The 15117-nt window shown below is 41.3% G+C and overlaps 1 long non-coding RNA gene across 1 annotated transcript; it reads left to right on the top strand.

The window, feature by feature from the left end:
- Window positions 1-3998: 3998 nt before the first annotated feature.
- Window positions 3999-6148, top strand: LOC132012798 (uncharacterized). Its single transcript, XR_009402760.1, has 2 exons — window positions 3999-4108; window positions 5520-6148. It is a non-coding gene; the product is annotated as an uncharacterized LOC132012798 (long non-coding RNA).
- Window positions 6149-15117: the final 8969 nt, after the last annotated feature.

Genomic DNA, 15117 nt, shown 5'->3' with positions numbered 1-15117 from the left:
TTCCAGTGACCCTACAGGCCTGATAAGGATGTAGGCTAATGGTAGCACTGGGGAATGAAGTCATGATTCATAGTGCCAGATGGCTTATGGAGAGTGGAACGTAAGAAGAGCTTCTCCAGAAAGGTTCCAGGGTAAGGGTCGTTCCACAGGAAGACGTGCATTGTAGCTGAGGCCAAAGAGGGGGGGGCAAAGATAGGATTTTGTGGAAAAGCCGAGTTCAGACGAGAGCTTAGTAAACATGGAGTGTGGGTATCAGAGAGAACAGAAAGTGTTTTTAGAAAAGATGGGACTCAGAGAAGTCAGAGAAAAGAAGGGGACACTCTCAAACATATGCAGCGAAGGAAATAGTATCAGCGGGCACACAGACTGGGCTAACGCGACGTGAGCATGAAAAAAACAGCTGACTTGGAAATAGGACGTGACACTGCCTTTCTGTGTGAGCTTTTGTTGGTCCTGGGCATGAGGAGACTAGCGAGCGGGTTTTCAAAGAGGGATTAATGAAGAGATTGTTATGAAAAATCCGAAGAAATCCTTCGTCCATTGTGCAGTAAACGGAATTAGTTTCTAGAACCCCTTCTTAGAGCAGATACAGCAGGAGTCTCAGTAGATGGGCAAGCCCAGGATAATTAAGCTCTGAAGGGATCTTGTTGTACAGGAGAACAGACTTCCTAGTTCTCAAGAAGAAGCATCAGCCCTCCATAGGATTCGAGCCTTTGGATTCTCTGTGTGGAACACACAATATTTTTTTTAGGGGCAGATTATGTTCCTTTGAAATAGGTGAGATAACCAAGGAGGTACAATAACCTTTTCAAACAACTATTAATCCTTGAACAAAAGTTTATTTTCCTTTCTTGGTTATTTTACCTCAATGCCCAGTGGAGAGAATCTCTTAGCATATGAAAACGTTTTCCTTTAAAGAAGTTTGTAAGTAAATATTCTTCCTTCCGTAAAAAGGTATGTTTTAAAACTGCTTAAAGAACCAGCTTATTTCTTTATTACATTCATGAAAATGAAAGGTTATAGGAACAAAAAAAAGACTCATAATTTAAAATTAGTTTACTGAGTGTAAAAAATATTATGAACTCTTAACTAAGAAAACTATGAACTACTATAGTCAAGAGATGCACATAAGAAAGATTGAGTAATTAAGGATTTTGAATATAGATACAATAGTTGGGGATTTTAAATACCCAACGTATATTTTACAGAGTAGTTTTATAAATAAAAAAGAAAGAAGAGACATAATGAAGAAAAGAGCTTTATGTAATGAAGGTATTTCTGGAAAGTTCTCTGTTTCCCTCTCTATTTTCCAGTAGTTTTTATTATGATCATGTTATTCTCGTTGCCCCGTTTTTTTTCTTTCTCTGTTAATCCATCGAACATACATTAATTTCTCAAGGCTTAAAATTTTTCTAACTTAAGTGCATCAATGTAACATTTTTAACTCTAAATGTGTTATGTGCCAAAGTTCTGCCTTAGCTATGCTGTACCTATTTCTTTAAATTTTGGGGGAAATAATAGTGACTTTCTATTGATATATGTGATATATACAAACAAACAAACAAACAAACAAACCTCCTAACACCCAAGTTGTATGTGTACTCATTAAATGATTTTGAATTTGCCATTGATTTCATATTGGTCAGTGCTAGTTACAATTATACGTAGCAGCTCAAATAAAGTCCGGGTATATTCCTTTAGAAGCACCAAAAGGAATGATTCAGAATGTTCCCTGTTGATGCTGTCCTTTGTATCCAACTGTTGTTTTTGGCTAAACTCGACAATAGTCTAGGATACTATTTTTGCTAGTAGAGGCAAATGCCTCTGATTCCAGATGATTCTCTGATCAAATTAGTTTAGTGAAGTTAATTTATCTGGATTTATAGGATTTGGGTTCTCAGATAAGTATTTATTTTAGTGCCAATACACAGTTCTTTTGCTGTGGGTAACAAGCACCCGATAGAATAATGGACTTCTAAGGGTCACCCTATGAATCTTTGTTCATGTTTCCAAACACCAGATCTTTGGGACCTGAAGTTTCTAGTCCTAGGAAGTTGGATAAAAATTAATTATTATGACATGTTCAATAAATTAAGAGTAGTTTAAAAATTTTAAGGAAAATTATTTTAGGTGACTATTATTTGAAGCAAGAATATTGAATATTATTGCTTGAAATATTAATAATAATGTAGAGAGTTGTGGCCATTTGGAGTTATTTGTGGAGTAAAATCTCAGTGAGAGTGTTTAGGGAAATTAAATAGTTGAAATAAGGTTTGGAGTATGTTTTGGCTCATGGTATATTTTTTCTATGAATAAGGAAGAGTGACACCTTTCGGGCAGAGGTCCATGGTAGACAGTGACAACTGGAAGACATTAATGAGCAGTTGATTGTTATAAATGTAGCAAGTCTATAAAAAATTATAGGAAGAGATATAATGTATCTAAGGTTTTAGTCTTTTCTGGATAAGCCTTTCTGTTTCTGTCTTAGGCTTTAATCTTTTTTCTCTCACTTTTGGTCATGAATTACTTGCTATCTTCCCTTTACTCTATATTTTTCTCTTCTTCCAACTCTTTCTCCTTAAATTTTATTAATTCCAAATTTATTGGCTCCCTCCTTTTTGCAGACATTCCTCCAAGCCCTGAAACTCTAGAAATACAAGGCTTTATGGGGTTCTTGTCCCACATTCACTGTAATGTTCAACTTAATCGACTAAGCAAGCATTTACTAGTATTTCGTATATCTAAGTCATTATTCCAAGGAAAACAAATATGTAACACCGTCTTTGACCTTAAGAAACTCATATTCCACTTGCAGAGACCAACATTTAAAACACATAAAGCATGGTGTAGTAACTGGTAAGAGAGATATTTATTTAATTTGTGGGAGTTTTGAGAAAAGATCAAACTTTATACGATTAAGAACAAGGTAGAAAGAAACTACATTTGACCTCCATGTTTCATTTCCTATTATGTGTACATATCCAACAAAAACCTAATGCTTTGTTGTCTTTTTGCTGATGTAATTTCTCCATAGTGGTTTAGTTAATCTCAAGTCTTCTCTATCTTTTTACAGTAGGAAGGCCTAACAGTCCTAAATGAGAAAGAGTAGAAACCCTTTTTGTTGATCGGTGAAGGAAAATGGAGAAATGGGTACCTGGAGGAGAAGCATTGTGTATTAATTAATTCATCAATAAACACTTATTAAGCACATATTATGTCAGGCACTATTCTAGGTTCTGGGCATACAGCAATATATACAATGAGCAAAGATCTCCCCTCAAAGAAGTTATATTTCTAGTGGATAGGACATTAACAAATAAATATGTAAAACAGCGTCAAATAAGATAAGGGCTATGGAGAAAAACCAAGCACAGAAGAGAGATAAGGAGTCTTAGAGTTGGGGTAGACCTACTCTATACAGCGTGATTAAGAAAGTCCTCATAGATAAGGTGACATTTGTGCAAAACCTTGAAGGTATTAAAGAAGGAAGCCACTCAAGTGTTGGGAGGGATAATGCAACCACTTAGAGGAGATTCGGTGCAAAAACCGTGAGGTATGATGTTGTGTTCAAGGGACTGAAAGGTTTTGTTGCTGGGGCAAAGAAGAGGAATTTTTTAAAAACGTGAAGTTATGGAGAAACAGAGAATCAGCTGTCATGGGGGTAATGACCACATGGGCTGTTCAAAACAGGGGAAAGAGGATAATTATGACCCTCATGAGGTCATTTATTATCTCTTGGTCAACATAATGAGGATTCAGAATTTGGTTTAAGTTGTAGGTCAGGGATTTGCCCTTCACAAAGACAGTAATTCAGTCCAGAGCAAAATTAACCCAATGTTCCCATTTTTAGAGAGTAAGATCAAACAGAAAGAGCTTAGAGTCAGGAAGTCTGTTCTGTTTCTATTTCTATTCTACCCCAACTAGCTGCGTAATCTGGAGCTGATAAATTAAACTCTCTGGGTTTCTCTTTTGTTTTTCCTTTAAAACAAAGGGACGTTTTCTAGACGACTTATGCTTTAAACATTGCATTCAAGGATAAACAGCAAGAGGACCTAGCTTGGACGCTGCCGACAGAGCTTTATCATTTTCACGTGGCGCAGAATGTCAGGTTTGCATTTACATTTATTCTTTTTAAAAAAAATCATGGTAATTTTCATAAAGTAACAGTTTTCTCTATTCATTTCCTGGTTGCTGAGAGAGGGGCCTTCCCTCTGGATGATCTCCCAGCCTGAGCTCTGACTGCCACAGGACTGAGAACAGAGAATGGCCAGTACGAGGCCATTCCCTGGGACCTCGGCCTGTAAACACTCATGCGCTGCCCACTAACATCTGTAACATCAGCGTGAGTTGGTGTCATAGTGTGAAACTGGCTGTGGAGGACTTGTGGTCTCCGCCTCGTGTTCCAGAATGAGTCCGAGCAGAACCTGTTACTACCTCTGCTGGGCCAAAGGCATCCATGGTTACTGGAACATGTGGAAATGCACTGCATCTTGTGTGAAGTCATGATTTTATAAAATTAATTTATTATAGAGCACTCTTCAGTACAAAAATGGAGGTCCCTGAGTTCCTAACAAAGTAAAATCTCTTAACTGCTTATTTTTAGTTTAGATATCAATTTTCACAATAATATTTTTTATTTTATTTAGTTCATTTTTTTAAAGTAGGTTCGAACACAGGGCTTGAACTCATGACCCTGAGATCAAGACCTGAGCCGAGATTAAGTGTCAGATGTTTAGCCAACTGATCCACACAGGTGCCCCTGTTATAGCACTTTTTAGAAGATTTTTAAAAAGCAAAGCATCAGATCTCAAGACTTATGGAAAAAATAAATGCTTACTAAAAAACATAGTGAGAAATCTTATGAATAGAAAATTTAATTAATCTTCTGGGAACAGAAGAATCAGCAAATAAAAGTGGCTTTTTATAAGAAGAGAAAAATTATCAGCTTTGGAAAAAAAAGGAACCCAACACAGAGAAATGGAGACCGTCAGCTAGGAAAAGAACTGAACAAATAGAAAAGCATTTCCACAGTTTAAAGGGTGCTGGCTGAATATATTAAAAATTTTAAGTGAAATGAAGTAACTTAAACTCTTGACGCCAACAGAAAACCATCCAGGAAAATATCCGGAATAGGTCACTGAAGAGTTAATTAAGGACACGCAGAACTTCCGAGGGCAAAATTTTACTCTTTTAATAGAAAAATTCATAAATAGTTATTTGATTTCTACCATCTCATTTTGCTTCTCTTTTCTCTCTTTTGAAAAATATTTTATTTTTTTTTTATTTTTTTAAAAGATTTTATTTATTTATTTGACAGAGAGAAATCACAAGTAGATGGAGAGACAGGCAGAGAGAGAGAGAGAGAGAGAGAGAGAAGGAAGCAGGCTCCCTGCCGAGCAGAGAGCCCGATGCGGGACTCGATCCCAGGACCCTGAGATCATGACCTGAGCCGAAGGCAGCGGCTTAACCCACTGAGCCACCCAGGAGCCCGAAAAATATTTTATTTTTTTATTTGACAGAGGGAGAGAGCAAGTGCGAACAAGCAGGGGGAGCGGCGGGCAGAAGGCGAGGTCCGCGGAGCAGAGAGCCCGATGCGGGACTCGATCCCAGGACCCTGAGATCATGACCCGAGCCGAAGGCAGCGGCTTAACCCACTGAGCCACCCAGACGCCTGGTATTTTTCTTATTTTCAATTATAATTCGTACCTAACTCATCAGGGAAGAAGCCAAGCCGCCAGATACAATGTAACAAAGTGTACGTGATTCCAAGGTGGGAGGTTCCGCCCCGCGGTCCCCCGACGGTCCTTCCCGACCCGTGGAGGCCACTGGTGCCATCGCGGCCAGAGTCTCACCCCCTGAGTCGCGGCCCTGAGCTGCACCACACTCTCTTAAAGGGGTCACAGGGGAAGACACCAAACAGTACCAACGACTTGTTGTCATTCGCCCCTTGATTCTGCGAAGATTCCAGGGCGCCTGTTCCGCCAGCCCCGCGGCCGAGGGACGGCACCGGGGGACACAGGACCGGGACCTCAGCCCTCGGGGACAGTCCGCGATTCCCCTTCCTTTATCTAAACCCCCACCTCCGCCCGCCGGAAGCCTTCTTCACCCGACGTTTTCTTGGAATTCAATAAAAAATCTGTGCAGTGGGTTTCGCTAGTGAGAAGGGGGGGCGGGAAGGACCGGGAGGTCGTGGGAGAGAGTGCGGGGCGGGAACCCGTGGGAGGGAGTGCGGGGGCGGCGATCGCGGCCACACCAGTGCGGGACCGAGGGACGGGACCGAGGGACGGGGCCGAGGACGGGGACCGAGGGACGGGGCCGAGGGACGGGGGTCGAGGGACGGAGGCCGAGGGACGGGGCCGAGGGACGGGGTCCGAGGGACGGGGACCGAGGGACGGGGCCGAGGGACGGGGCCGAGGGACGGGGCCCGAGGGACGGGGCCGAGGGACGGGGCCGAGGGACGGGCCGGGGAGCGTGAGGCGCACAGAGGGCGGCGCCGGCTCGGTGGGGACACAGCAGGGCCGCGTCCAGCTCCGCGCCGCCGCCTGCAGCCTGAGGACGTGCTCGGACGAACCCCCGCGGGTTCCACTTGCGTCTCCGGGAATTCGGAGGCCGCGCGGGGCCGAGACGGCGTCGGTTCCCGCCGTCGTCCCCGCGGTGTTGGCGCCGGACGGTGCAGCGCGGTGACTGTCGGGGTCTGGTCTGGGCCAGCAGGACCGGAGACTCGCTCCGAAGAGGAAATCGCGCAGAGGAGGAAGCCGCGGGGTCCGCGGAATCGCCCCGCAGCCCGAACGAACATCGCCGCTCGCTTCGCTGCTCGCAGGCCTTTTCTCCTTCACCGGTTCACCGTGCGTTAGACTTTGTTCTCTGCCTCAGTTTCCCCTGGGAATCGGAGACAGGTCATCTCACCTCGGGGCGCCACGGTGGCTCAGCGGGTTAGGCCTCTGCCTTCGGCTCAGGTCATGATCTCAGGGTCCTGGGATCGAGTCCCGCGTCGGGCTCTCTGCTCAGCGCGGAGCCTGCTTCCTCCTCTCTCTGCTCCCGCGTCTCTGCCTGCTTGTGATCTCTCCCTCCGTCGAGTAAATACATAAATAAAAATCTTAAAAAAAAAAAAAAAAAGGTTATATCATCTGACATTGATCCAATTACAATGATTCCCGAAACTGGACCTATTCCCCTGGAGATACTACCAGACGTATCTGCTCCTTAGGGTTTGAAGCCAAAGCACCTTCCACACCTCCCCCTGCGAAGCCCGTTCCCTTCCACCTGCACTTTCCCCGGAGGACAGAGCGAGAGAGGAGAGCCTGTGAGAGCTGCGCACGGCCGCAGAGACCGGCCAAGTCAGCGCACAAGAAGGGCTGCTGCCGCCTTTCGGGAAGGTGTGGTTTCTGACCTAACCTCTCCGGCTGCACCGCTGTAAGTGTGACCAGAGGGCTCTGAATGGGACTGGAAACTAAAAAGGCCCCTTGGTGAGCAGAGCAAAGCCAAAGGAGGAAAATCTTTTTTTCCATTTTCTCCTCCTGCTCTTTCAACAAAGAACACTTTTGTTTTCAGTTTTAAAGCTGCTGTTATGCTTTGATGGTATCATCTTAAAGGACTATCTCAATGTGACTAATTAGTCAGAGGAAACTTATTCTCTCACTATATTTGTTACCACATTGGATATAAAATTTCCCTTGGCTTCTAAAAGTTGTCAGAATCATAAAGAGACAATGGATTTAGCAATTAAATTATTTCCCCTTTAGTGCACAAGGCTCAATTAATCACCCTCTTCATTTACTGGCAAAACAACATTAAAAACCATGCAGAGTCGTTTTCTTCTTTTATTACTCATTCCTTAATATCCATCTTACTCCAGTTCCCACCCCATCATAACATCCTCTGTAATGTGTTCAAAATGTGTAGATGTGGTTATGTATGTGTGTGTGTGTATAATCATGTGTGGAGAGAAAGAGGTGCTTATAAGCACATGTTTTTAATTTATATAAATTTATAGACTTCATTACCAATTACAGTAGTGGAAGTACAAATTTTCTAGAAATTAATCAAACAAGGATGACTGAGACCATTATAAAAGGTAATTTTAATTTGAAAATATAAAAATAATACTTGCGTGTATAACAATACTATGTTCATGGATGGGATATTTAGTAGCATAAAGATCTCAATTCTTTCAAATTAATTCCATAAGATAATACAATTCCAGTAACACTTGCATTTAAAGTTCCAGCTTATGGAATGACAGAATTAAGTGCCTTATAAGAAATTATGAGCGGCATCTGGGTGATGCAGTCGGTTAAGTGTCTGACTCTTGATTTTGGCTCAGGACAAGATCTCAGGGTCATGGGATCTCAGGGTCAGACTGCTCAGCACGAAGTCTGCGTCAGACCCTCTCTCCCTCTCCTTCTGTCCTTCCTCCCTCAAACAGATAAATAAACCTTAAGAAATTATGAGTTATAAATATATTCATTAGCATTTAATTTATTGCAAATTAAAAAACTTAGATTTTCCATCTTTGTTACTATTATCTTGCTATATATAATTTCAGTAACATTAACATACACACTATGGGTTGAAGACATTTTGAAATCTTAAGCCACGGTACAGCAGAATGTTATGTTATTTGGGAATGTTTTTTCCCAGCTTTATTGCGATATTATTGACCTGTAAGACTATGTAAGTTTAAGATGTACAGGGTGATGACTTGGCACATGTATATATTGTAAAATGTGCATGGACCCTTCGCCACATATAATTACCATTTAATTGCTGCTGTTGTTTTGATGAGAATATTGAAGGATCTTTCAGGCATGCACTACAAATTACAGTCACCAGGCAGTACCTGGAAGTTTGTACCCTTTGGACCCATTTCCCCCCATGTCCCCGACGCTTCAGTCCCTGGTACCCATCTTCCCTCTGTTTCTGTGACTTTGATATGTATGATAACATACGTGATAATATGGTCTACGGTATCATAATATGTACATAATGTTGGGGGATCTTTTATCAGGAATTAGCCAAAGAGATCCCCAAATATAGTATCTTTCAATGAAAAAGCGTAATTTTGTCATTTTTTGAAGATTCACAGAGTGCTTCTGGAATTATTATGTCATTCTCATAATGCCTAAAATAGGTCTTAAAAGATTCCTTCTGTGAAGCTGCTGTTCAAAATACATACAAAATAATGGAGTTACAATGATATTCTTCTCTTAGATAACACTCAGTAAGCAGTGAGTTCAAAGTATTGCATTCCGAAGAGCCTTATTGTTCCTTAACCTCTGAAGTTAGAAACACACATTTCAGTTAACTATGGGGCACAGAAATGACTGTGGTGATGCCATCGGTTCACCCCCCAGCCGTTTACAGCTCTAAGGCACTTTCCAGTTTGCCTGTGATTTGAGGCTCACAACACCACGTAGATGTAAAACGAACAAATGAAACACTGGGGTGCTCATGCTCCAGCCCAAGTGTCAGAAACTCGTAGCCGGGAGGGCGAGCACAAGAACTCTCACCTCCGTGTCTGCAAATGTGCTGACCCTCAAAGTGGCTCATTTTAAGAATCGCTGCGTATTATTACCGACAGCAATGGAAGTGTTGAATGAGCCGGACCCTTAGGGATAGCTTGATACGGAGCGGAATGCCGTAGCCCTCAGTGACACAAGTGCGGCAGCGACAGCCTCATGAGCACACGCAGCTCTTCCAAAGCAATTCCTGCCGACGCGGCCCGCGTTAGAGGCCACTCAGCGGGTATGTGATGTGTGTGTGCATGTGTGCATGTAAAATAAGTGAAACATATATATGTTAAACAGTTATAATTATATATGTAATAATAATTATTTTTCCTTTCATAATTGATTACTTCTAAAATGTGAAACTGAGTAATGGTTGAAAGCCGAAATAGAACATGCTCATCCAAAAGTGAATTGTCTGTCCACAAAATCATCCATTGGGCTAATATTTTTCCTTCATCATTGGTAGGATAGTTTTGATAATTTTGGCAAACAGAATTGCCTTCGCCTGCTACCCAGCAGAACACTATGCGATCAGTTCCACGTAAGTAATTCGACCAGATCCAGGACGCATTTATGCATGAAGCAAAGCTCTTTCCTACTGCTTAGTTAGAACAGCTTATGTAACCCACTAAATGTAGCGATTCTCATTACTTATCCTAACCTGGACATTATTAAATGATAAAGATGATAATTAAGTACAGAATGAATCATACTTACAAATATAATTAAAATATGAAATAATGTGTTACAGTGTGAGCGTACATTGTCTTCTCTGTCTTGAAATCGGGCTGTTTAATTTGCTACGGACACTTCGGGAGAGGAGTCTCCCGCGTCCTTAGCCTTTTCTGTTTCTAGGGCGCCACAGGGGACCGGCCTTCTCTTCAGCCTGCCTCAGATGGAGAGCTCCCAGTGATCAGGAAACAGCTACCATTTTTTCTTCTGCTGATTATTACTATGTCTTCCTGGGGGAAAACGAAATGAAATGGAGCCAGCAGCCAACGAAAACAACGGGACCATATGGAGCTCGAGGATTCCTTTTCTAAAGGTGCTGTCCATGCCCCACGGCCGCTGGGAAGAGAACCTGCAGCCCCGCTTTTTACTGAGCAGCTGGGGTGGGCCTGGGTCGGGGTATGTGGCTCCGGGAAAATTAATCTCCCTGAAGGTCTGCCTACTGAAGAAGAAAGAATTTACTTGGGGGAGAAAAAGAGCAGCTTAAAGTAAAAGAGTGATGAAGTACGAGTTTGCTTTAAAGACATTGCCCCGTACCAAAGGACTGGCTCAAGGGAACGCTGGGGGCTCTCGTGAGATCATGCTGTGCCCCACACGCGTGGACTTATGTCTACACTCCAAGGAGAGAAGGTTGCAATGAAAGAAAACGAAAAACTCTAGCAGCTTGTATATTTTACAGTAGATACCGAAACACCTCTGGTGTCTTTTAAAGTGGAGGAGCAATGTTTGACCGCAGGTGCCGTGCAGAATGTCCACTCACATCCCTGGCACTTGGGATGGGAGTTAGGCATCAGGTCTCAGTGCCTTTGACATGAATGGTGATGCCTGTGGTGGAAGTCTTGATGCCTCTGGCAGTACATACCCCCCAAAATACAGCAAGGACATCAAAACCCATAGATGCTGCAGGAGGCAGCCACAAGCAGCACTCGGTGAGCAGAACACTCCACCCTGAAGAAAATGAAACCCTCAGGGAGGAATCTGGGGGAGCTGGAGCTTTTGCAGACAGGGTTGAATCAAAGCAAAGAAGAAACAATTTTTTTAATGTTAATATGAATCTGTTATTACCCCTGGGTTAGTGCATCTAAACACAGGGCAGTTGCTGACTTACTACAGTTACATGTGGAAGAATTGGGAAATAGAAAAAAAAGGAGAGGGAGGGGAAAATCCCTGTATAAAAGCATTATGCCTCTATAAGAGATGTGTACAGGTGTGTACACCTACAGAATACAGATTCTATGGGTCTACTCTGGACAATTTTAGGGAGAAGAAGATTGGGTCAAGGCAGACATCAGAACCAGGCAGCTGCTCCTAAGCCATAGGTTTAAACGTGACCCACTAGATCCTGTGTTTCTGACTGAAAGGTTTTATGCACACTAGCATAACCTGTAACACTAAAGAGGAATGTAAGAAACTTAAAAATAGATGAAATTTATCAAATGATTGGAAAAGAATAAAGATGGTTAATAATGGAAATTCCTGATGTAAATAACATAAGGGGAAGAGCGGTTTGAAAACAATCTCACCCCAATGTCTGACTGTAGACAAGAGCCTGGCACGTCACTCTCTGTTCCCAATATGAAACAAGTAAGCAGATACCAACCAAGAGATGGTGTCTGAGGTACGATCCATGTCCACCTCCCGGTAAATAAACCTACAGCTTTGGCCGCACCAACAGGCTGCCCCGGAGTTACGGAAGAGTGCACAGCTCGGGGGGATGTTGTGGGGGAGGAGCAGGGGGAGAGAATCTCAAATAGACTCTGCGCTGAGCGTGGCGCCTGACGTGGGGCTCATTCTCCTGACCCCCGAGATCACCACCGGAGCCACAATCAAGAGTCAGATGCTTAACTGACGAAGCCAGCCGGTCACCCCATGAATTGAATTTAAAGAATGATCAAATTCAATGGAAAATGCACCAGGTGATTTTGCTTTTCATAACTAACGTTCTTTTGAAATGTCAATATTATCACTTTATGTTCTTTATGATTCTTTAATTTGCACACCAGGCTGTAGAGTACATTGTACATTGCAGCCTCCACCATTGTCTACTCAAGAGGCTAAATAAGATGATTAGCAGCAAGAATTTGGAAGGGAAAAAGGCACATTTTTTTGTTCCTTTATTCCCAAATGCTGTATTAGAGAAACTGCTTACACCAGCCGCGTGGGGACGAATGTGACGCATACATGATAACAGGGAGAGGGCGGAGGGAAGACACACCAGCCTCCTGCCAACACTGGCATCGCGTCTGGGGATGCACCCAGGGAAGACGCGAATAGAACTTACTGGCAAATTCAGAAATGTTAGGCCCATTATAAAGCCAGGTTTCTGCAGATACAATTATTTCTACACTTAGGGATAAGTGAATCCTTGCCTGATAGTTTCATAAGAAAACATTTTGTTCAATTTCAAGCCTTTCATAAACAGATATTTTGAAGTGGAGATAATAATGACAGATTTTTCACTTTTTTTTGTATTCTTTTTGTACTTAAAAATGCAGTGCGCATTTCTGAAGTAAATTCTCAGTGCTCTAACAACAGAGTATTATATTAAAAAATCTATTTTAAATGGAAGTAGGAGAAATACAGCAACTTTAAAGAGTGTATAAAATCTGTGTGCTCTCTCTTGAATCTTAATTTTATAAAGGGAAATTGGTGTTATTGCTCAGTCACCTAAATAATTATATTTTCAGGGTTAACAGGATAAATCATGATAAAATTATGACATTTGGAGCAATGCTTGCATATCAATAAATGTAATGTTCACCCTGTGTTAAGATATAAATACATACAGTAATAATTTTTAATAGGCAGAGCTGAACTCATCATCCAAGTGCACATTATAATCAGCCACAGATTTTCTTTTACAGCTGACAGAACCTATGTGGAAATTGGCTTTTGTCTTATTCTCAAACTTTTAGTAAGCAGAGGAATTAGACCAAGAAATCCAAATCACTGATTCAAAATGTAGCCACGGCCTCATCCAAAAGAATTCTAAATACGTTGGAGCTCACTGCAGTATCACTAGAATAAGCTCATGGTTCTTGGGGTGGTTAAGCTAGGGGTGACCAAGATGCCTTAATGCTTCCCTCAGCTTGATTACACCTTAGATGGGCCCCTTCCCGACTCCAGGCATGAACTTCCCTTTTCCTAGAGCATCTTATAAGAAACCTGTAATTGTATATTATTTCTTTGTCCCTAAAGTTTCACAACTGAGGACTATTTTTCTCAAGGACCTGGTTGCTATCTCTTTGAAATGTAAACACCAAGGGAGGTAGCATCCCTATTTCCTAGTTTAAAGGGAGGGTAGAGGACTAACCGAGGTTATCCTGTTGTAAGTTATCAAACTACCTGCTGTCGTGGACAGAGGAGAGGGTACACTTTCCCTCTGGGTAAGGCCAGTTAACATACACAAATGACCAAGATACCCTGACCTCGCTACTCAGAAACTCTCCTAGTCTCTTGTTTAAAGGGAGTTGAGTTCGTACTGTGTTCTCTTCTCTCTTCTACTGCAACGGCCTTGAATAAAGTCTTCCTTGCCGTTTAACTCTGCCTGGTACAATTTTTGCTTTGACAGAGAACAGTAAATCTTCTCTTAGTTATATTACTGTAAAGCCAAAACATGCCTATTGTTTAGAGAAAACTTAGCTTAAATTTTTTGCCCCATCTTAAATTTCTTAGCTTGCAACTGATCACTTAGCTACTAAGTGGATAAATTCTCTTTTAAAATTATAAAGGTTATATGTAAAATGATTAACATTAATTAAATGGTTATAATAGAAAGCAAGGACTTTCTCTCTCATCTTTCTCCACCTCAGCACTGTGCTGCAGAGAGTAACACTTTTATCCAATTTTTGTTTTAGTTCCTTTCCTAGTTGTCTATGTATGTCAGTACAATTCTTATGACCCTTTTCCATAATTCATTAACAATTTACAACCCAGTAATTTCCTAATAAAATATATAAAGACTGAGCTATTTACATCCTCACTCCTCTTCCCCCTTCTAAGTATGATAGCTGTTATTAGCATTTTAAACAATTGGTTTTACTTGAAATTTAAATATACTTACTCTACTATTTCTTTTTCTATCAACTTTTACCAGTGTATCTTCTTGTTGTGTTTTGTGTATCTTGTTTTTGAGGTATGGGAGACCTGGTACCTTCACTTCCCTTTCCATTCATTCTTCTTCTTGCCAAAAAGGACAATGTACTACATTGTAACATTTATATTATATCCTAAAGGAGAATGAACTTTCTAATTTATTGTAAACAGGTTGATTCTAAAGGTTGAGGAATCCATTAACCACATTAATAACATGAATCTAATACATACAAATCTTCACAAAACCTTGTCATCTGCTGACCGTATTTCCTCCTCTACATTTCCAACATCCCGGTGGGTCAGGTGGTATATAAAATGGCATATTCCCAGTATCAAGGTCTTTCTTAAATGCCATCTATTGCTATAATCATGACACATTTAAGCTGTAATAGATTTTAGTTTTCTTCTTATATTTAAGTAGATTCAATGCTCACAGTCAGTCTTTTTATCACAAACTCTATGGATTCTCTAATTCAAATAATTTATTTTGATTTGTGCTTGGACTTTTAGTTTTTTTATTTAAGAAATGCTCATAGCTATTGTAGTTCCTAAATTTATTCTAGCTTGACAGTGTTTTCCTGACATGAGCTTATCTAGCTATCTCTCATCTATCTCTTCATTATCTACTTCACTATGTTCTTTTTTTAAAGATTTATTTATTTATTTGATATCTTCAGTTACTAACATTTTTGTTTTCCTACCTTTCTCCATTAAATTTTATGTAGAATTAACTACATGCTCCTTATTTTTTCCTTCACATGTAACTACTGTCTATCTTCATTAT

The sequence above is a fragment of the Mustela nigripes genome, chromosome 3 (assembly GCF_022355385.1).
Source record: "Mustela nigripes isolate SB6536 chromosome 3, MUSNIG.SB6536, whole genome shotgun sequence".
Classification (NCBI taxonomy): domain Eukaryota; kingdom Metazoa; phylum Chordata; class Mammalia; order Carnivora; family Mustelidae; genus Mustela; species Mustela nigripes.
The sequence above is the reverse complement of the archived record's forward strand: the minus strand, read 5'-3'. Positions and strand labels throughout refer to the sequence as shown.